Consider the following 24,880-nt stretch of genomic DNA (forward strand, 5'->3'; position numbering starts at 1 on the left):
CTCATCCTTTCAAATGTTTGTAAGAGAAAAACCAAGGCACTTATCCGATATCCAAAGTCATGTGCCACCTAGACGTTATCTCCAGCGACATCACGTGAGTGAACTCTCCATCAGCTGAACATAGTTCATCTCTCCAATTCAGCGAGGGGAAAGTCATATTTCACCACAAAGCATTCCTCCCAGGCATCTCACGATTGGAAAGTATATGCAAAGAAAGTTGCAACAGCCTCCAGTATGAAATCACTGCCATCATCCGAAAATAGTTCAGCCATCCAATTTAGCAATGGGAAAGAACATACGTGCTCCTCCAGCATCGGATCCTCCTGCAACATCAGAGGACAACTCGGTGGGTTCACCAGATCGCTGTGTGTCAGAAAGGCATTCGCCGCTGCAGAGATCTCCCATTGGCCCAGAACTCCATTTATCGCTGCCAAGGCCATAACTCTCTCGCCAGAACAGATCAGCTCGTGAGCCACAACGGGACGCATTAGCTGATCAAAATCGACGTCAGGAGCAGTCCTCAAGCATAGGCATAAATCAATGGCCCAATCGAACTCGCAGCTCAGGCAGTGAAACACAGGTTGGACACACGTGAAGTCGGTGAACCGAAATGACAATCTATAGGCCGTGCTTAATGCTGCAAGCGGCAATGTTCCATAGTAATTGAGCATCCGATTACGGCACAGTGTCAGGAGGCGTTGAACGGCGTCTTGCGCAGGATGGGCATCCATGTTTTATGAAGAAAAACACCAACAGAAAGCCTGCGGCTACAGCCAGCAATACAGGTAGTCCACCAAACAAACTCGAAAAAATAGTGTGGAAAAACGTGGGAATGAGACCAAAAACTTTTTCAAACGTAGTCACGAGGCCACTGCTTACTAATTTAAAAAAATGTGCAAGCCCAGTCGTTGAAGAAGCATTAAAAATCTGGTGTACCAGCTCGCAGAAATGAAATGGCAAATCAGTGTTTAAAAGCGCCTGCACCTCTGTGCGGGTGTTAGCTATGTGAAGGACATAAGTTTCCCGGGCCGAACTCAGGGTCACTTGTTTTTGAGACAAAAGAGCCCTTATTCTGCTTAAACCATTGAATTTAGCTTCCAAGGTTGGGATCCGTGGCCAGATGGAGACATCTGAAGAGCCATGCGTGGGTGGGTATAGGACGTTCTTGCAGCACACTACACGCTCTGATACAGTAACTATATAAGCCACACCAATTAATAAACCACAACATAATTCGTTGTTTAAAAGCAAATAACTACCATTAGCTAATAAAGTAAATGTGGGAACTACTGCTGGAACTGGCGTGCCTTTTAAAACACATGCTAAATTTGGGCGGTCCTGATTACAAGAACCGTGTAACTGAATGTGTCTGCATATTAATGAATGGTCAGGTGACTGTGTGCATTCCTCACCATTAAGATTCACTTCTTTTCCATCTTTCAGACATCTGTATGTGTATGGTAATGACCATGCCTCATGTAGGAATGCATTGCCTAGTGGCTCATATCGTCCTATAGCAATATACCGCATACAGTTAGTAAATTTATATAAAGGAAATGGTAATGTAATTAAACCATGAATAAGCCACGTGGCAGTGGTGGTTTCAGCAACAGAGAAAGGTAAGGATTCTAGCTTCTCAATATGTAACATAGAAAACGATGCATCACGCATTGAAAGCATGCGCTGTTTATCAGTAAGATTAAAAGGGGCAAAAAGTGATGAAACGTTCAATGAGGTCCAGGGAACTCGACCAGCCTTAATTGTCTGTAGAGTCCAGGCAAACTGCATTACAGAACGTAATTGATTTTGACCATGGTATAACGTGGACACTTCATCATGTACAATATCAACAACAGAAGAAACAATATTATCCAATGTGTAAATTCTGGAAGAAAGCGTGTTAATACTATTATCGACCACTGCAAGCACTTTTTCCAAATTGGCTTGATCAATAGCCTTCAGGCGTTTAGCTGCTTCGACTTTTGAAAATTTCCAAATTTCATTGTAAATAGCATAAATAAAGCGTTTAGACCTACCCATAGTCGGGCCTTTTATAAAATCATTTAACTCTATGTTCTCATTCAACTGGGACAGATGCAGTTTAACTGCAGCTAAAGTGGAATGTTGTAACCAGTTCTGACACAATTTGCCTACTGAATAAGTTGTAACAGTGTGATCTGAGTCAAACCTGGGATCTGGCCTGATGCGTGTAAAACCCTCAGACAAACCCAAAAAACGACTTTGGCAAGAATCAGAGCTTCTTTGCCATAAAAGCCACCCATCCGGATCAAAACTGGAAATATTAAAGGAGGAATTCTGCAAAAGTGCTTGTATCTCACTTATGGACAATGTAGTGAAATTACTCCAACCTGAATATTCTTCCAAATCAGGGATAGTAGGGGTATTTAATTTTTTAGATGTAGCCAATCCAAAACATGTTGTTTGGGAAATAGTCGAATTTAAAAACAACATGTGATTCGGGATGAGACATGCACGATGCAAAGCCTCAGTGCCTTGTACCTGCCAATCTTTGGTACCCCAAACCGATTTAAGGTCAATAGCATCCTTCCATAACTCATAGCCATCCACAGATAACCTTTCTAGAAAGGACTTTGAATACAACAATTTTGTGTCAGTCAGTCTAACTTTTGGCATGGATTTCTGTTTCACCTTGAAGTAAAAAGACTCAGGATTTGATTGATTAAAATCTGTAAAGTAAGAGTATTTTCCCAGAAAAGTACTTGAGCTCCCCTGTAAAGGAGCAGGGCAATGTTCCCACTGAGTGTAATTCACAGGAACCCGCCTGGAACTTGTCTTGTGCAAGAAATGATTTCCATAATGTTGGTAACAAAACAAATCACCATAATTGACAGAATCTAAATACAAATCCTCATCATCAAAGGCCGCATAATATTTCAAATCAGAGAACAATGCTTCTACGGCCTGAAGATCCCAATCATCAGAACGAATATTTTGCTTAATCACATCTCCCATGTTTACTCTAAGCACATTAGGAACATTAATAACCTCTGTGGGGCCATATATCTGAAACCTAACCGCATCCCACACAATCCCATCAAGGACAGGCCAAGCAGTAATTTGTACTGAATGTAAGTCTCTCTTTAGTCTGTGTGCTGAATGTGAGGAGGAGTGAGGGGCCAATGTTCCATTAAGGTACCGAATTCCTGTTCTTTCTTTCACATAAATCAGGCGGAAAAAATAAAACACAAAACCAATTGACATAAAAAGATAAAATGAAAATAGTATCAGCCAAATGTATGTCCAAGGTGGAACTAAAAAATGTTTTTTAAACAATGTGGCATATTTTGCAATAGTCGATGGTTTCTTTGAAAGTTCCGAATCAGAGTCAAAAGAGAATCTGGCCTGGTTAGCCAAACGAGCATGTAAATCGGACATAGATAAATCAGCAGGATCTGCATAGGTCACCTCATTAATGTTAGTAACAGGAATAGTATTTAATAAAGGACTTGATATGGCAGGCATCTCGAGGGACACCTCCTGATCTGCACCAGATGTAATAGCCAGCACAGAGTGCCTCACCATGGAAGGACAGGATACAGCCGGTGTCATGCTATGAAGAATCGGCCACCCTGTGTGTCTTGACATTGTCAATAGAAATAAATCTGTTTTCTTTACGACCTGGAAGTGGTGGTAAAATGACTGTTCTTGTGCCCTTCACTCCAAGGACCCGAACTGGCGCTCGATATGAGGGACCAAACTCCTTTTTGTTTTCGATCTTCTCTCGAACCAGTTCTCCAACTTGGGGTAGCCAGCCAACTACCGGGATCTGCAACGCATCATCCGACGTGGAGGGCAAGTGTTCCTTTGCAAGACTGTCTCTGGTCTTTTGTAGATCCTGTAAAACATTGCAATGTTCATCTACGTCAAAGGCCGCGGCCTGGGCCTCGCAGTCTGCACCATCAAGGTCAGGGACGTACATCTTGATACCAAAGAGCATTTCGTATGGGGTCCGCCCACCCAGAGACCTTCTAGGGAGATTATTAAGCGCACGCTGCACGCCATAGAGGTGGGTCAGCCAGTTTCTACCAGTGCCTATAACTCGGGCTGTCAAAGATTGCTTTAAGTCGCGGTTCATTCTTTCTACCACAGAATTGCCCTCAGGCCTGTAGGGGCTTGAAAACTTCACCTGTACTCCCAACGAAACCATAGCATCCTTATACGCCTTAGAGGCGAAAGCCGGACCCTGGTCCGAATGGAAAGCACCACAAGCAAAGATTCCCACAAAGACACGCAAATCCTTAATGACAGTCCGTGAATCAGCGCTGCGATGCGGCCATAACCACACAAAGCGTGTGCATGAGTCGACTGCTACTAAGATGTATTTATACGCAGTATCAGAAGAGAAAGGACCGCAGTGATCTAAATAAACACATCCAAGTGGTTTATTAGAGATGTACAACTGTGTCTGAGGCGGACGCGCAGCAGTAGAAGGCTTAATCTGCTGACAAATGTCACACATAAGGACATAATCGCGCGTCTGTTTGTACAGTCCCCGCCACCAGAATCTCTGTTGTAGCTGAGATACAGTGGCTGAGACGCCCGCATGTGCCACACCTTCATGAGCCGCTGTAATCAGAGAAGCTCTGCGATCCGAGTTGGGAACTAGACGCTCTCCAACTTCAGGAATTTTCACATAAGGAACCTTATCGGGACTTAAGTGGTATGTGTATTTCGAAGGGAACCCCGCAGGATATTTACCTCCCTTCGCTGTGGCAGCAACAGCCGCCAAGATGTCATCATCTATTTTGCTTTTGGACCTCGTGACCGCTGCAACTAAGTATTTAGATACCGCTGATTTCGCTGCTTCATCAGCAAGCGAGTTGCCAACAGCGTGGACTCCCACGCGCTGGTGGCCGAGAGTATGAATCACAAACACGAGCGGTAGCTTTTCTTTAAGTTCCGCTACTCGGACCCAGATCATTTTATGTTTTATTGTGCTACCTTTGGAATCACGAAAATCATTCTGAATCCAAAAGAACAAGTTCTCATTGTAAGACTGGACACAGTAGAAAGAATCACTTACGATTAAAGTCGTCACACTAGGATCTGCGTACTCCAATGCAAGCATCAGAGCACGTAGCTCTGCTAATTGTGCAGTGCAGTCCCCAAGTGTCTGCGTGTGCACGACACTGGACTCGAACTCATCGTTCACCATTGCACCGACCACAATGGCGCAAGCGGAAACGTAGGCATGTTTAGAGCCATGCGCAACCTGCGCCGAACCATCCATGTAAATGATACAGTGGAAATCCTCCAACGGCCGCATTGCTAAAGGAGCAGGATGAACAAATTCATACTGTAAATACTCCTGCGACCGTAAAGCGGCGTCAAAAATAAACGTGACATCCTGAGATGTCAAGGAAGTAGCCCACTGAATCCACCGAGGGTGCAAAGCTTTAGAATTAGGTACACTGGCTTTCGTGACCGCCTCCAAGGCAGGACACGGGGTAACAACCAACATGCGCTTTCCCTGCGACAGGGCACGTTCTTTAAGAATTGCCATCTGCACAGCCGTTAACACTTTCTCCACAGTGGAAAAACGCAGTTCAGCCGAAGTGTACAAGTGTGACTTGTAAGCAATAGGTACAGTATCCCCCTCGTTAAAAGTCAGGTACGTGAAACCCACCGTCCCAGGGATAATTCTTATCACCAGGTTGGTCTGGTTATCACGGGTTTGTAAGTAGTCAGAAGTGAGCAAATCAGCCTGCAAAGACTGCAGAATGGCTGAATGCTCAGGCAGCCAGCATGATTTGGAAAAAGATGGTTGTACCAAGGCATATAAAGGCTTGATACGCTGGGCATATTCCGGAATGTATGTCCTCCCGAAATTTAAAAAACCCAGTAAAGACTGTAATTTTTTCAGAGTTGTCGGAGAGCGCAACTGCGCGCACTTCTCCAGGAAGTGAGGAGCCAATCCCTTTCCTTCATGGTTAAGTTCATAACCTAGAAACAACACTGTGTACTCCGCAATGTGTGACTTCGCAAAGTTAAACTTGTAACCCATGTCTGCAAAGTTACAAATTATGCTGTTTACTCGACACAGATGCACCCAAAGCTCGTCGTCTGTGAGATAAATGTCATCCACATACGAACATGCAACTGGATCGAAACTCTCCAAAAGAGAGACTATGCGGGCGGAAAACACTCCAGGACTATTTTTATATCCCATTGGGAGACGTTTAAACATTTTTTGTACGCCGCCGCACGTAAAACTGGTCCATTGGGAACTTAGACCATCTAATCTATGTGCATAAAAACCATTGGAAATGTCAAGCGTGGTTTTGAACCGTTTACGCTCAAGACTATTCACTAGGGCAGAGCCGTGAGTATTCTGTACTGCACAGTTACGGCAATGCGAGTTCAAATGCCGGTAATCCAAAACTAGACGATACGAGCCGTCCGGCTTGTTAACAGTAAAAAGGGGATTATTCATTGGTGACACACATGTTTCAATTACACCTTGATATTCCAATTGTTCAAGGATAGCCGCGACTGAAGCCTTAGCTTCACGCCGTATGGGATACTGGGGTTGTGGCTGAGGCTGTGACCGTAAAGGAATCTCATGGCTAGGGGACAATTTATCCCAGCCACACTGATTTCGGTACACAGCCGGCGCAAGCGCCAGAGCCCACTCTTCTGCAAAATGCAGCGCTTCCACTCTCGGTACAGTGTGCGCGAAACTGGGGAGGATTACCTCCTCCCCTCGCGGAGCTGCGAGAACAAAAGGTGGGGGCCAGTCAGCCTCCGAAAGCAAAATGTCATACGTATCCGAAAGATTCTCCCAAAATACCCCTTTTACAGTTCGCTGCATGTCACCTTCAATTAACAGGACAATTTCAAAAAGTCTTTCAGGGGGAGCAACATGCGTATCAGCTGTTTCAATTACAATAAAAGTCTCAGTCGCTGTCACCTTCAACAGTGGACGGAGGGCCTCTCTCACTATGGTAATCTCCGCCGCGCTGTCCAGCAAGGTCAGAGCCCACGTCAGATTCCGAAGCCGCGTTCTCACTATCTGGGGCATATCGATGCGCCGTTAAGGCAGCGACCTTCTTCTTGGCAAACTGCGGTCTCTTAGGCGTAGAGTCGTCCCGCTGATCCCCTTCACTTCGCGTACGGGGCTGGCCACGTCCTTGCTGACCACCCCTGCCCCTGCCGCCCCCTCCACCACCGGTTGACGGAGCCGATGAGTCCTGAAAGGAACGAGGAGAGCGTTGGTCAGATGCCTGATATCTATCAGGTGTTTTAATCGTAGCGCGATCGCGCAATTCATAAACACGCTCTGACTGCGCAGGTTGTGAAGGCGCAGGACTCGAGACCTGTGTCTGCTGTTGTTGTTGCTTACCCTGATTCTGCTTTTTAGGCCAATTTTGTTTCTTGGACCTGGGCTGTCCACCTGTTTCCGAAGACTGCCCCTGGGGTTGCTTCTTTTCTTTTTCAAGAAAAACCTTCGCACCCTTAGAATTGCGGCCAACCATTTTATAAGCCGCCACAATTATTCTTGCCAGCTGACGGGGTTTCTCGGCATCGGGAATTAACGCCAGACCATTGGCCACTTGAAAGTTCACTGCATCCCCTTTTACATTGGCAAGGATAATACCGCAAACTGTCTCAAATGAACCGTTCAGGCGCATACCCAACTCAACCGCCGACTCAGGTCCGTGATCATCCTGAACACGTTTGAGGATTGCAGACAGGTTCGACACTGACGGTGTGCCAAAGCACCTCGAGTAAACCGCTGCAAAAGTCTTACCCCATGTCTCACAGTCAACAAGTTCCGGGGCTAAATCTTTCGGTAAACTAAGCGTAAGAATCCGGTGTTTTTCACCCGGAGTCGTATTAGGAAACACAGCTTCCAGCTGGTCGAATTTCTCGGCAAGCCAGTAAGGAAAATCATCCTTAATATCTGGCTTTCTGCCCATAACGGAATTCACCAAGACCGGACTTATTTTCAAGCCAGCCTGGTCCGCTCGAAGCTGCGCCCCTGCGGGGGCTGCGCCATGAATATTACGACCAATGTAATGAACAAGCGCTCTAATCACACCAACTGTGACCTCATGAAGACGCCGCAGGTCACCCACATTACAAGTGGTGCGATTAGGATGAGGAGTAAATCCACCCAAAGCGGGCCAATTTGTGCCCGGAATGGATAAGGGACCTAACCTCGGAGCCGTCAAAGAATGGGGTAGGGCGCCACCAAACCAAACTCCGTGCTGCCAAGCGTCTATAGGTACTTCCAGTGCTCTGTAGGGAGCATAAGCCGCCGGTACATCCGTGGCAGTGTATGAATGATAGACACCCGAATTAGCGTCTATTTCCGGAAATGTCACCCAGGAATAAAACAATTCGTACGGGTACGCATGTTCCGCACTCACTACTAGAACCACAGCTAAGCCTTCCGCGGGTACATTATATCCCCGCAAGTGGTCGCGAACCGCGACGCGGCTATGCTGCGCTATTTCCACTGCCATGTTAGCACAGGAAGAAGAAAAACTAGACAAAGAACACTTTGTAGCACAACTGGGTAGTGATTCAAAGAAACCTTTTTAGAAGAATTCAAGCTTGAAAAGACCTATTTCAAAAACAGGTAGGTTTTCCGACACCGCCGTTTACCGGAAACGGAAATGAAGGTGTCAAGGTATGAATGATATACTACTCGAGTGTCATGAAATACGGCCAACCAATCCGTTGGGCGCCATGTAGCAGGGTTTCCGTTCTCCCACAGAACTGTGCATAGAGATCTAGAACCTCAGTGAGTTAGGATGATCCAAAAACTCATCTCAGTGTCAGAAATCTCGTTACCTAGCTAGCTACAGTGTCTCATGGATCATTATGGAATGATACATGTATTAGACAAACCAGAACATGATCTTTAGAATACCTCAGGAGTCGTGGAACACATGAACACTCTTTCGTTATATAATCATTTCAAACCAAAACTGAGAGTCAAAGAACACAAGTGCAAGTTTGAAATATTTATTATTCAATGCAAAGTTCTCAAACGCAGTATCTTGTATAATACCAAAATGCAGATTATAAAAATCAGAGTCAACAGCATAGTCACTAATCCATAGTAAGCAAAAGGTGCTAGCATGTTATAATGCAATTTCTATAGAAATCTATATCACCTATATTTCGCGCACCCTATCTAGCATATTATATTATATCTAAGAAGGTCTCATTCGGGCTTTAGCAGGGCGGCCCCATACCTCTCAATGTCAGTAGGAGCAGTTCACATCAACCGCTACCAGCTCTCTTCATGCGCAGCACCAAGTGTCTGCGTTCATTCCGTGTAACTCTATCTTAAACCCGCGTAGAGCCCAAAATGTTGGCATCAACATTATTTGTGTTATGTCTAATGTCTAATGTGGTGCGAGGATCAGACCTCCTAGCAACCTTGTGTTAGGTTAATCTTAGAGTGTGCAGCTCTCAGTGTGCAGACAGTTGTACCAAGTGTACCAGGCAAAGCTGATAGCATAGGAATAACATATTATTCTCAAATAAAGCAACTCGCCGCTTCTAGGGTGAAAGCTACAACAACAAGTACGTGTCGTGTGCAAAACTGAAGCCGAAGGCAAAACGGCTGTTTAAACATGTAATACACTCATGCTAACTTAACGCAATATATGTAATGAAGTATCCATATGACAAAGGATGGCCTAAGGGAAACCCATGAACAATTAAGCAACAAGTGTTTCAATTGGTTGGAGAAATATACGAATTTCCCTACCTAGTTCGCTAATATCATTATGTTTAAACAGCATGGGGGTTGGCTTAGGAAGGATCCAAAGGATCGCCCTGGCGATGGTGTGGTTATTAACTTTAGAGCTCCTGCTATTGTCCATAATTTGTGATATAAAGGTGGATCCGGACTTATGAGGGCCTCAAGTGTGAGTAAACTTCCCTTGGGTTACTTTCATAAGCCAGTCCCACTATCCCAACCCCAACCAAACTTCCCTCCAGTCATAAAGAACCTCTCACCTCTATGACCTATGTATCCTAGGGTCAATCAGCCCCAGCAAGGGGATTGGTATAACACCCCAGTGCACAGTTGGTTTGGCCCTTTTGACCTAGTTGATTGACTCAATGAAGGTAGTAGGCACCCCCATGATTTGAGTGTCAAAGTACTTAGTGGGGCAAGTCATGCTTGTTTTAATGACTATAACTGTATTGGAAATTTAAGATTGGGACCTCTAGTACCCACATAGGACTGCTAATCCCCAACAGTAATAGGAGTTCATCAAGAATTAGCTAGTGAAGGTGGGGCTTCTTCCCAACCTCTTGGGGGTTCAGAACCCCAGCTAACATTAATCCTCCAGATCTTAATGTGCTAGAAACCCCATTAGTGGACAAGCCAATAGATTTAGCAGGTAGGAGTGGTATGGTATACCTTGGGAGAGTAGAGTTAAGTAGACTCACCCTGGGGAAATTATAGAAAATGAAGGAAACTTTCTTGGAGCATTGCTGGCCTAGGCTCTAAATTGGGTGATCCTGACTGAGACAATTACATCAACACTTTTGATATTAGAAGTTCAGCTTTGGTCATTTCTAGAGGATATGGTGAGGGTGAAAAGGCACAATTGTGATCACAATGCACTCGAGGTAGAACTGGAATTTCCACTAGCACAAGCCCAGCTTGCTCTCTCTCAACCATTAGATGTGAGGTGTAAGATAACCAATAATAAACGAAGAATTGATTGGTCTGCAGTGGTGAAATCAATATATACCAAAGTGGGACAAACCCTGGAGACGTTTTGCACTCAGAAGACAGGGTCATTTGAGGAAGAAGTTTTATCAAAGGTAGAAGACATACATAACTCCCTTTTTAGCAACCTGAAGGTGGACTTTTTCAGAAAAAAAAGCAGCCAAGGGCCAAGTAGTAGTGCACCATCCGGTGGACAGTCAAAATATCGAGTTTTTTTCATCGATTTACATTAATATCGATTCAAAACTATAGAATGGACACAATATCGACTGGACAGAATATAGACTACAAAAATATCGACTAGAATAGCAATAATATTGATTCCAAAATATAGAATAGACAAAATATCGAATGGACAGAATATAGACAACAAAAATATCGAATTATAGGTAAGTTAATATCAATTGTTTAAAGTGTTTTTATGTTACTATATGTGTGAAAAGTGTATATTTTATTTATAATTTATTTTAAATAATTTATTTTATGGTATTTTTTAATTGCGTACTATAAATCAGTAGCGGGTTGTGGGTTTATAGGGGAATAGGGTGGGAAGTAATTTAATTATAATTAATTAAATATGTTAATTTATTTATTGATATTTATTTTGAATTAATTGTTAATTATTTATTAATTGGTAATTAAGTAAAATTTAATTGGTAATTCATTGTAATTAATTGAATAATTGATAATTATGTTATTTATATTAATGTATTTTCTGTAGGGGGTTGTGGGTTTATAGGGGAATAGGGTGGGAAGTAATTTAATTATAATTATTTAAATATGCTAATTTATTTATTGGCATACATTTTTAATTAATTGTTGATTAATTATTAATTGGTAAATAATTAAAATAAAATTGGTAATTTATTTTCATTAATTAGTTTATTGATAATTATGTTAATTATATTGATTTATTTTCTGTAGCGGGTTGGGAGTTTATAGGGAAAAAGGGTGGGAAGTAATTTAAATAAAAATAATTAAATATGTTAATTTATTTATTGGTATTTATTTTGATTTAATTTTTAAATAATTATTAATTGGTAAGTAATTAAAATATAAATGGTAATTAATTTTAATTAATTGATTACATGTTAATAATGTTAAGTATTTTAATTTCTTTTCAGTAGTGGGTTGTGGGTTTATAGGGGAATAGGTTGGGAAGTAATTCAATTATAATTAATAACATTGTTTAATTTATGTATTGGTTTTTGTTCTATTAATTTATTATTATTTTGTAATTGTTAAATAATATATTGTTAATTGTTAAATACTTTGTATTAGTAGGTAATTTAAAAAATTTATATTTTTTATTTGTATTTTTAATTGATTAATTAATTTATTATAAAAAATTATTAATTATTTAAAAATTATTTACTGGTTATAATGCTTAATTAATTTTTATTCATATATGAAGTATTAACTTTCCCTACTGTTGCACTCTCTGGAGTGGGAATAGTAATTTTTACCCCTATGCTATCCAACGCTTTCCCTACTGTTGCACTCTCCGGAGTGGGAATAGTAATTTCTACCTCTACGCTATCCAATGTTTTCCCTACTGTTGCACTCTCTGGAGTGGGAATAGTAATTTTTACCCCTATGCTATCCAATGCTTTTCCTACTGTTGCACTCTCTGGAGTGGGAATAGTAATTTTTACCTCTACGCTATCCAATGTTTTCCCTACTGTTGCACTCTCTGGAGTGGGAATAGTAATTTTTTCCCCTACGCTATCCAACACTTTCCCTACTGTTGCATTCCCCAGAGTGGGAATGCTAATTTTTACCGCTACGCTATCCAACGCTTTCCCTACTGTTGCACTCTTTGGAGTGGGAATAGTAATTTTTACCCTTATTCTATCCAGCGCTTTCCCTACTGTTGCACTCACTGGAGTGGGAATAGTAATTTTAACCCCTACGCTATCCTGCGCTTTCCCTACTGTTGCACTTACTGGAGTGGGAATAGTAATTTTAACCCGTACGCTATCCAATGCTTTCCCTACTGTTGCACTCACTGGAGAGGGAATAGTAATTTTTACCCCTACGCTATCCAACGCTTTCCCTACTGTTGCACTCATTGGACTGGAAATAGTAATTTTTATCCCTACGCTATCCAACGCTCTCCCTACTGTTGCACTCAGTGGAGTGTGAATAGAAATTTTTACCGCTACGCTATCCAATGCTTTCCCTACTGTTGCACTCTCTGGAGTGGGAATAGTAAATTTTATTCTCCTGCTATCCAACGCTTTCCCTACTGTTGCACTCATTGAAGTGGGAATAGTAATTTTTACCCCTACGCTATCTAATGCTTTCCCTACTGTTGCACTCACTGGAGTGGGAATAGTAATTGTTACCCCTACGTTATCCAACACTTTCCCTACTGTTGCACTCTTTGGAGTGGGAATAGTAATTTTTACCCTTATCCTATCCAGCGCTTTCCCTACTGTTGCACTCACTGGAGTGGGAATAGTAATTTTAACCCCTACGCTATCCAGCTCTTTCCCTACTGTTGCACTCACTGGAGAGGGAATAGTAATTTTTACCCCTACGCTATCCAACGCTTTCCCTACTGTTGCACTCATTGGAGTGGAAATAGTAATTTTTATCCCTACGCTATCCAACGCTCTCCCTACTGTTGCACTCAGTGGAGTGTGAATAGAAATTTTTACCACTACGCTATCCAAAGCTTTCCCTACTGTTGCACTCTCTGGAGTGGGAATAGTAAATTTTATTCTCCCGCTATCCAACGCTTTCCCTACTGTTGCTCTCATTGGAGTGGGAATAGTAATTTTTACCCCTACGCTATCCAATGCTTTCCCTACTGTTGCACTCATTGGAGTGGGAATAGTAATTTTTACTCTCCCGCTATCCAACGCTTTCCCTACTGTTGCACTCATTGAAGTGGGAATACTAATTTTTACCCCTATGCTATCCAATGCTTTCCCTACTGTTGCACTCACTGGAGTGGGAATAGTAAGTTTTTACCCCTACGCTATCCAATGCTTTCCCTACTGTTGCTCTGTCTGGAGTGGGAATAGTGATTTTTACCCCTACGCTATCCAATGCTTTCTCTACTGTTTCACTCACTGGAGTGGTAATAGTAAATTTAAACCTCTCGCTATCCTACGTTGAAAATAATGTATATGTTTTGTTAATAACATTTATATTTATATATATATATATATATATATATATATATATATATATATATATATATTCACTGAAAAAAACATAGGTTTCACACCAATTATAGTTAGCTGGAAATTTTACTCACATAAAACCATTGAAATTCCACGTTATAGTTAGGTGGACTCACTATAACTTGCGCGCCTGCAATGCACTGCTGATGACGTCACATATTACATCACTCATGACATGGTCAGTGACATCACTCATGACTTCACTGATGACACCAGCCAGTGAATGTGTGTCTTTCTGAAAAATCAATATGTTTTATATATGTATTTGTAAAGGTAGATGGACGAATAAATGTTTAAAAAAGTGTGTAAATGGTTGTTTCTTTTTTATAAAATATTGATTGGTTACTGGCATATAAAAAATATCTTATTGAATACATATATTAGCGAGTAATTTTTAAATATTTAAATATGTGTATCAGTGTTTCACTTTGTGTATAAGTGGCTGCATGGGTTGGTGAATGACTTACTGTTTGTATGTGTTTTTCAGACAGCCTATGTGCAGGACTGTATGGGTGGATGAGTGTGTATATGTGTGTGTTAGTGAGTGAATGCCTGCCTCAATAGTGTCTTTATGAGTAACTACATCTGTTTTAATCTAGTATATGTGAGCATTGATGTATATAAGTGAGTATATGTGAGAGTGAGAGATTGAAAGAGTTCCTGTTTAAATAAGTATGTGTTTCTATAAGTGATTGTTTAAGAGAGTAAGTATGTGTAAGTTTCCTTAGAAGTAAGGTGGTAGTGTGTGTATAGTTGTGTATGCAAATAAATGGATATTCAATAGTTTATTTGCATGTGTGAGTATGCGTGTGAGTAACTTTTGGATGACTGTCGGTGTGTAACAGGATGTATATGTGTATTACTACATATGATGAGTGAGTATATGTATGAGTGACTATATAGAACTGTTGCTGCATGAGAGGATGTGTATATAGAAGGTGGAATTACTGAATTGGTTGTTGTAACTGGTATGGGTATCTCTATTTTTAAGAAAATGTTAGTTTCTATTTTTGAATATGTGTTTCAAGGGTTACTTTACACTGAAAGGAGGTCTGTCACTCTGTCACAAGGATGGTGTCATCAGTGATGTCATGAGTGATGTCACTGACCATGTCATGAATGATGTAATATGTGACATCATCAGCAGTGCATTGCAGGCGCGCAAGTTATAGTGAGTCCAACGAACTATAACGTGGAATTTCAATGGTTTTATGTCAGTAAAATTTCCAGCTAACTATAACTGGTGTGAAACCTATGGTTTTTTCAGTGAATTTAATTGGTTTTTTAAATGCTAATTCCTAACTATAACTGGTGTGAAACCTATGTTTTTTTCAGTGAATTTCATAGGTTTTTTAAATGCTAAATCCTAACTATATATAGGGCCTCAAACCTATGAAATGTAATATTTTTTATAATGAATCCTATATTGTATATTTATATAATACACATTTTTTTTTTGCCCTGGTGCGCTTCCGGAGCGCGCCCCGGTGTGCGCACTTGTAAGCGCATTTTTTCGGAGGGCCCCGGGTCGCGCACCGGTGAGCGTCCCGTTAGCGCTATTGCCGCAAACGAAAACATCATGACGTATCGCGTAGTTGCACGGCGTAAGGGCACCCGGAAATTCTCGAGTGAATACGATCGTGCAACGTAATCAACTGACGCGCTTACGCGACGCGCCCCGTGGCGCGCCCCCGGGCATGCCCGGGGGCGCTTCGCGTAAGCGCGTCGGGTCATGTGACCTAAAAATAACACTTTTTATTGGTGCAGAACAGTTTTGGTTTCTAAATGATGAAAACCTAGGTCATGTGACCTGAAAATAACACTTTTCATTGGTTCAGGACAGTTTTATTTTTCCAAGTGTTGAAAGACCCCACTTTTTTCCTTATTCTGACTTTGTCCTTTGACTGAGGAAGACCTGTTTGGAGATCTAACAGAAATATTTTGTACTTTAAAATGGCTACAGTAGCAGCAGCAGCTGGAGCATCTGCACCACCACCACCACCACCACCAAGAGGACCACCACAACATTACATTGGTGGTCAAGAAGAGGAGGAGGAGGAGCAGGAGGAGGAGGAGGGGAGAAGGTGGCTGCCAGAAGACAATACCCCATACAAGCCAAGGCAGCACATTGTATGGGAGTTTTTTCTATACCAGAGGGCAAGAAGTGAGTCAATGCGCCCAAGTTGACTTGCCTAATCTGTGGCATGGAACTTTCAAGGGGGAAACCTAACAAAAAATATTCATTTGGTAATAATACCATGATTAGACACATGCAGCGCAAGCATCCGAGCAACTATGCTGCCGCAGAGGTGAGAGGACTGGCCAGTAACCCTCCCCAATCTTCAACCACCACCTCCAAAAGAAAGCAACCCACTCCATCGGGACCAGAGAAAAGGGAGACAATCCCTTGCATACAACCACGATTTGGGGAATTCAGGATCACATTTATTTTTTGTGGTAAGACCATCTCCTATAGTGAGCAGAGCATAAAGCTCATCCTCCTTGCTGGTGACAACCACAATTGCCCCAAAAAACCCTAATTTTTTCCTGATTTTTTTTTTTGCTCCAGTTGAGCCATTTTCAATTCCCTGTTTTTTGTTTCTCCCCATAAAAATAACAAAAAAATAAATAAAATAGTTCATAAAAGCCAAAAAAAAGTGCAAAATGTTCAAAAAACATAAAAAAAATATAAAACAACAAAACGAAGAAAAAAACAGTTTTTTTTAGAACTACCTCCGATTTTTAAAAAAAGGCTACATTTTTTTAAAACTGTATCATTCTTTTTTCTCATGGAACGCTTCCTGGTAGGCTCCGTGGTGCGCGTACCGGGCGTACCCCCCGCGCAAATCAAATTATTTTATTTTTTTTACCCGCGGGGCCCTTTTATAGCCCCCACTTCAAACCTAGGGGGTGAAGGGGGGTCTACTCTGCCCCCTTATGGTCATTTCCCCCTTTGTTTTTGCCACCTCTTGTATCTCGATCCTACCGAGACACAAGATGGCGGCCGCACCGGACTGTTTGGAATGTTGACAGACACCCGAGAGCCAATCAGCTTTCCGCTCGCGAACTCGCGTAGCGCGCTGGTTAGCGCCCCGGTGCGCATACCGAGGAGCGCTTATAGATACATATATCTTTTTTTAACCTAAAGTACTCAAAATCCACTGGAGCACATATCTTGAGACATAGCAAAGGCACATCGGGCTACCAGTCCCTACAATTTTGCCAAGTTTGGTGGAAATCCATTCAGCAGTTCGGGCTAAAAGTGAGGTCGACTGCCCTATGGAAATTAACATGGGGAAATCACGTTTTGGGACCCCCTTTTATCTCGGCCCCCGCTTGACAAATCCCCCCCAAACTTTCAGGGAAGGACCGGGGCGCCACGAGGCAAATTTGAGGAAATATTCAGGCAGATTCCTCAACCGGCGCCAAAGTTATTCACAATAGAATGTTGAGATTTTGTATTGAAAATAATCCTAACTATAACTACCTACTAGTGACCGCCAGTAGGTAATATATATATATATATATATATATATATATATATATATATTACCTACTGGCAGTCGCCAGTAGGTATATATAGTTAGGATTTTTTCTCTATTTGATTTTTGAAAATTCTATGTCTAATAACTTTAGCGTTTGTGGACGGAATTGGCTGAAATTTTCAGGAAAATAGAACATTTGTTTCTGAGCAGCCCCTGACAATTTGGGGGGGTTTCATCAAGGGGGGGCCGAGAAAAAATGGGGGTCCCAAAACGCATTTTTCCCATGTTAATTTCCATAGGGCGGTTGGCCTCACTTTTAGCTCGAACGGCTGAATGGATTTGCATGAAACTTGGCAAAATTGTAGGGACTGTTAGCCCGATGTGCCTTTGCTAGGTCTCAATATATGTGCTCCAGTGGATTTTGAGTAATTTAGGTTCAAAAAAAGATATATATCTGGGCAGAGCCTAACCACACATCTGATCTGATTGGCTGTCAGCACTTCATCCAAGAAGTGTTGGCAGCCATCTTGGGACCAATATACATGATAGCACCTCATTAAAAAGCATTGTAGTTAATAGAGGGTTTTAGGACTTTAGTTACATTATAAGTCATTTGTTGATGGTACCATACTCATTTTAGGAATTGTGGTGGGTTCTAAGGTGATTTTACCATGTGAAAAAACCTTCTGCTGTGATATCATGAATATTGTTTGAAAGAAAACTAATATCTCATGATTTTCCCACAGTGGTTTGGAAGGGGATCTATAAGCTAAACTGAAAGCATATTTTCTGTAAATTCACATTATCTTTCTCAGTCATGTGAAAATAAAGTCTGACATTCTCATTAAAACATGTACATCCAACAAGGACAGAGACTGTCAGTTGATTCCTTTGTGTTCTACTGCAGCCTCCTAGAGTGTTCTAAAGAACAACTAGAGCGCTAACAGTCCTACTTATTACAAAGGTATGGCACACCTGAAGCCATCTTAATTGGAATAAAGTGGTAACTCTTAAAACATTTAATTTAAAAAGAAACAACATGAGGGGGTATATTTTGCCATAGAAAGTATGATTAGTGCTGCAGAATGAAAAATTAGGGCACATTTTGAGTGACTTCTCAAATCCTTTTCTATTTCATTAAAACATTCTGACATGCAGTCTCCCAAAATGGCCACCAGAGACAAAAGAGCCCAAATGTAGCCCAAATATCACCCAGATGTAGCCCAAGTATAGCCCAATGACAGAATGTCCCAGAGTGTTCTAAAGAACAACTAGAGCGCTAACAGTCCTACTTATTACAAAGGTATAGCACACCTGGAGCCATTGTGATGGGAATAAAGTGGTAACTCTTAAAACATTTAATTTAAAAAGGAACAAAATGAGGGGGTATATTATGCAATAGAAGGTATTATTAGTGCTGCAGAAAGAAAAATTAGGGCACATTTTGAGTGACTTTTCAAATCCTCTACTATTTCATTAAAATATTCTGACATGCAGTCTCCCAAAATGGCCACCAGAGACAAAAGAGCCCAAATGTAGCCCAAATATCACCCAGATGTAGCCCAAGTATAGCCCAATGACAGAATGCCCAAGAGTGTTCTAAAGAACAACTAGAGCGCTAACAGTCCTACTTATTACAAAGGTATGGCACACCTGAAGCCATCTTGATTGGAATAAAGTGGTAACTCTTAAAACATTTAATTTAAAAAGGAACAAAATGAGGGGGTATATTTTGCCATATGAATTATGATTAGTGCTGCAGAAAGAAAAATTAGGGCACATTTTGAGTGACTTCTCAAACCCTCTTCAATTTCATTAAAAAATTCTGACATACAGTCTCCCAAGATGGCCACCAGAGACAAAAGAGCCTAAATGTAGCCCAAATATCACCCAGATGTACCCCAAGTATAGCCCAATGACAGAATGTCCCAGAGTGTTCTAAAGAACAACTAGAGCGCTAACATTCTTACTTATGACAAAAGTATGGCACACCAGAAGCCATCTTGATTGGAATGAAGTGGTAAGTCTGAAAACACTCAATTTAAAAAGGAACAACATGAGGGGGTTAATTTTGCCATAGAAAGTATGATTAGTGCTTCAGAAAGAAAAATTAGGGATCATTTTGAGTGACTTCTCAAATCCTCTTCTATTTCATTAAAAAAATTCTGACATGCAGACTGAAACATGCACTTTGAATACCAGCAGCAGACGTCCCTGGTGAGCAGTAGCTTTACTACAGTGATCTAATTTGCAACTAGAGTGCTAACATTCAGAATTTATGGCAAATGTGTGACACATCTGAATGCCTTCTTGATGGAACCAAAGTAAACAAGCATTGAAAATGCAATAGATCTCGCCCTCGTTTAAGTTAAAGCCATTCTGTTTGTAATGAGGTGGCTTTTTAGCTTTGCTTTTATTAGTGTTTTTTCAACTTTCATGTAAATAACATGCATCTGTATGCATATAAGTATATGTATGCATGCATTTATGTTTGTATTTATATAGATATACAGATGATATATGTTTATATATGTATGTATATATATATATTCACTGAAAAAACCATAGGCTATAGACCATATATAGTTAGGAATTAGCATTTACAAAACCTTGAAAATTCACTGAAAAAACCATAGGTTATAGACCATATATAGTTAGGAATTAGCATTTACAAAACCTTGAAAATTCACTGAAAAAACCATAGGTTATAGACCATTTATAGTTAGGAATTCGCATTTACAAAACCTTGTTTTACTCACACAAAACCATTGAAATTCCATATATAGTTAGTTGCACTAAATATATATCGCGCACCCGCAATCCACTGCTGATGATGTCACATATTACATCATTCATGACATGGTCAGTGACATCACTGATGACATCACTGATGACATCTCAAATGACATCACTGATGACAACATCCAGTGACTGTATGTTTCTGTAAAGTTAAAATATGTCTTACATATTGAAGAATGAGTGGATGTATAAGTGTCTGGATGAAGGATTTAGTAGGTGCATGACTGACTGTATGAGTGAGTGATTAAATGTGTCTCACTGAGTGCATGGGTTAGTGACTAAACTGTCTTAATTTGTGCATCATTATGTCTGTTGTTCTGTAAACTGTTGCATGTGTTGATAAGTAGCTATATGAGTAACTATATGGGTTATTGATTGGTTGCCCAAGTATTTGTATGGGAGACTGAGTGTGTGTGTGGGTGGCTGGGAGGTGTATGACTCTGTGCATAGATGTGTGAGCAGTTGATTCACTAGATGTATGGTTTCAAAAGTGCATGTGGAAACAGCTGTATGGGCGGTTGACTGTGTGCATGAGTGTATTGGTGAGTGAATGGATATCTCAGTGCTACATGTCAAAGTAAGTACATATGTAAAACACAGTACATGTGAGAGTTGACATATATAAATAACTGTGCATAAGAGCCAGTGAATGTGTGAGTGGCTGTATGGATCATTGTGAACTTGTATCAGGGATTGTATAAGAGAGTAAATATGTGTTAGTATATGTTTGAATAAGTAAAGTTTGTATAACTGTATAGTTGAGGAAATGAAGGTGTGATTGATTCTTTGCATGACTGACTAGGTGTGTGAGTAACTCCATGGATGAGTGACAGTCTGTGAGTGTCTGTTTACACTGATTGTATCTAAGGTTATATTAGAGTCTGAAGAGGTTCATCGTATTATCACATGAATGATATCATCAGTGATGTGATCAGTAATGTCAAATGAGATGTCATCAGTGATGTCATTTGAGATGTCATCAGTGATGTCAGTGACCATGTCATGAATGATGTAATATGTGACATCATCAGCAGTGGATTGCGGGTGCGCGATATATAGTTAGTGCAACTAACTATATATGGAATTTCAATGGTTGGTTTTGTGTGAGTTAAATAAGGTTTTGTAAATGCGAATTCCTAACTATATATGGTCTATAACCTATGGTTTTTTCAGTGAATTAATATATATATATATATATATATATATATATATATATATATATATATATATATATATATATATATATATATATATATATATATATATATATATATATATATATATATATATATACATATACATATATGGCGTCACATTTCTTAGAAGAAGAAATCAGAGGTTAGAGGTGGTGACAGGGTTCACAGCATGCTTTATTCACTCGATCCCAACGGCAGCGAATGCATTTCGGCCATGACAGCCTTCCTCAGCACTTTGCCCTCGAACGATTCCTGCACCAATGAACTCCATCCTGTTTAAAATACTAGCTCACGGCGTAGAATCCATCCCTTGATGCAATAGGCACACCTGTGGAAGTACGTGGTGTTTTGAAGAACTCCAACTCCCAGACTGCATTGTGGCGGCAAGACTTGGTAGGTGGCGTAGGGGTGAGTGAAGACAATAAGTCTGTGCTAGCCTCCAGGTGGGTGGTGTAGGGAACCTCTGGATCACGCAAAGTCCATAGCTGCTGCCCTGAGTCCCCTCAAGCCGCTGCTACCAGATCGCACAGGGCCGCGATTGAGCAGGGGCTGCCAACTGGAGACAATATGCCCTATCGAGATGAAATATCTCAGTCCGCCCGTGCCAGTTTGTGGATTCTGGCGATCTCCAGACTAATCGATACCTCAACCTCCAAGAGCTGCAAGCAGCCGGGCGCCAGTGTAAATACGTGATACTTGATACAGCGGGACCTTCTGTGCTGCGCCCCTGGCCGGCACAGAAAATAAGGCGTCACATTTCTTAGGAGAAGAAATCAGAGGTCAGAGGGGGTGACAGGGTTCACAGCATGCTTTATTCACTCGATCCCAATGGCAGCTAATGCATTTCGGCCATGACAGCCTTCCTCAGTGCTTTGCCCTCGAACGAGTCCTGCACCAATGAACTCCATCCTGTTTAAAATACTGGCTCACGACGTAGACTCCACTCCTTGATGCAATAGGCACACCTGTGGAAGTTCGTGGTGTGTTGAAGAACTCTAACTCCCAGACTGCACTGTGGCGGCAAGACTTGGAAGGTGGCATAGGGGGTGAGTGAAGACAAAAGGTCTGTGCTAGCCTCCAGGTGGGTGGTGTAGGGAACCTCTGGATCACGCAAAGTCCACAGCCGCTGCCCTGAGTCCCCTCATGCCGCTGCTACCAGATCGCACAGGCCCGCGATTGAGCAGGGGCTGCCAAGTGGAGACAATAGTAATTTTTACCCCTATGCTATTCAATGCTTTCCCTACTGTTGCACTCACTGGAGTGGGAATAGTAATTTCTAAACTCCTGCTATCTAACGATTTCCCTACTGTTGCACTCACTGGAGTGGGAATAGTAATTTTTACCCCTACGCTATCCAATGCTTTCCCTACTTTTGCACTCTCTGGAGTGGCAATAGTAATTTTTACCCCTACCCTATCCAATGTTGTCTCTACTGTTTCACTCACTGGAGTGGTAATAGTAAATGTAACCCTCTCGCTATCCTACGTTTAAAATATTGTATATGTTTTGTTAATAATATATATAGGTAGTAATAGTTAGGATTTTTTTCAATGTTAAATCTCAAAATTCTATTTGGAATAACTTTGGCGCCGGTTGACGAATCTGCCTGAAAATTTCCTCAAAATGGCCTCGTCAAGCTCCGGTCCTTCCCTGAAAGTTTAGGGGGGATGCGTCAAGCGGGGGCCGAGATAAAAGGGGGATCCTAAAACGTGTTTTCCCCATGTTAATTTCCATAGGGCGGTCAACCTCACTTTTAGCCCGAACGGCTGAATGGATTTACACCAAATTTGGCAAAATTATAGGGACTGGTAGCCCAATGTGCCTTTGCTATGTCTCAAGATATGTGCTCCAGTGGATTTTGAGTAATTTAGGTTAAAAAAATATATATATCTATGTCAGCGCCCCGGTACGCGCATCGGGGAGCGCACCAGGCGCTCCACGCGACTTGCGCGCAGAAAGCTGATTGGTTCTTGGTTGTCTGTAAACATTCGAAACAGTCCGGAGCGGCCGCCATCTTGTGTCTCGGTAGGATGGAGACACAAGAGGTAGCCAAAACAAAGAGGGAATTGACCATAAGGGGGCAGAGTAGACCCTCCCTGACCCCCTAGGTTTGATGTGGGGGCTTTAAAAGGGCCCCGCGGGGCAAAAAAAAGTTGTAATTTTTTTCAATTTTTGCGTGGGGGGGCCCGGTACGCGCACCGGGGAGCGCACCGGGAAGCGCACAACAGAGAAAAAAGAATGCCAGAGTTTAAACATTTTTGGCAATATTTTATAAATGGGAGGTAGTTCTGAAAAGAACTTTTTTTTATTCTTTTTGTTGTTTTATATTTTTTTTATTATTTTTCTGAACTTTTTAAATTTCTTTTGTGTTTTTGAACAATTTTATATATTTCCTTTTTTTTGAGGGAACAATGGCTCAACAGGAGCAAAAAAAAGAAAAGAATTACTGTTTTCTTTCCTTGCTGCATTTGTGGTTGTCTATAGCAGTATTTATTAAGGTGACGCTAAGTTCACCATAGCATAAAGTTTTGCCACACAAAATGCAAAGAAATTTGACCTTGCCAAATTTTGGTTGAATATTTGGCACCATTTGCCGTTCTTCTGGTCCAGAAAGTGAGGGTACTGAAGAGGAAGTGCTGGTCACAGGGGGTGGGTTGTGCCGACGTTCCCGGACTTCAGCCTTGGCCAAATTATTGGGATGCCACCTCTCCATGTGGCGGATCATGGTATAGTTACCAAAAGAATATTTCTTGGAGGGATTGCCCCTGGAGAGAACTTTGTCACAGATGAGACAGGTGACTTTGGGGGCGTTCACCTTTTTTTGGTCATCTGGAAAAGAAAAAAATTGCCAAATGAAGTGTGCCTTTGTCTTGGTTCTTCTGGGAGGTAGACCCTTTGATGTTGATCCTCCTCCTCTTCTTCCTCCTCTTCTTCTTGTCCTCCAAGAAACTGTGGTGGTGGACCTTCTTTTCTGGGTGGTGGGGGTGGTGGTGGGGATGCACCCGCTGCAGCAACAAGTGATGCCATTCTTTCCTCCAAAATAGCTCTTGCTCTCTCAATGAAGAAAGTAAGAATGAGGAAAAAAGGAGGGGGCTCTCAGTATTTGGAGAAAAAAAATGAAGAGAATCAATGAAAAGTGTTATTTTCAAGTCACATGTCCCGATGCGCTTACGTTACGCGTTCCGGCGAGCTTACGTTACGCGCTCCAGACTGTGCCGCGGAGCGCTTCTGGGTGCGTTTACGCAGCGGGTCATAAGACGCATCACGCGGCTACGCGATACGTCACGCTTACGCGACGTGTCACGATGTTGTTTTCGATCGCGACATTGGCGCTAACGGGACGCTTCCCGGTTCGCGCACCGGGGCGCTTCAAAATAGTACGCTTTCCAGGGCGCTCACCGGGGCGAGCACCGGAAGCGCTCCAAGACAAAAAAAAAAAAGTATATATATATATTTTTTTTA

This window comes from Lissotriton vulgaris, chromosome 10 (genome assembly GCF_964263255.1).
Source record: "Lissotriton vulgaris chromosome 10, aLisVul1.2, whole genome shotgun sequence".
Taxonomy (NCBI): domain Eukaryota; kingdom Metazoa; phylum Chordata; class Amphibia; order Caudata; family Salamandridae; genus Lissotriton; species Lissotriton vulgaris.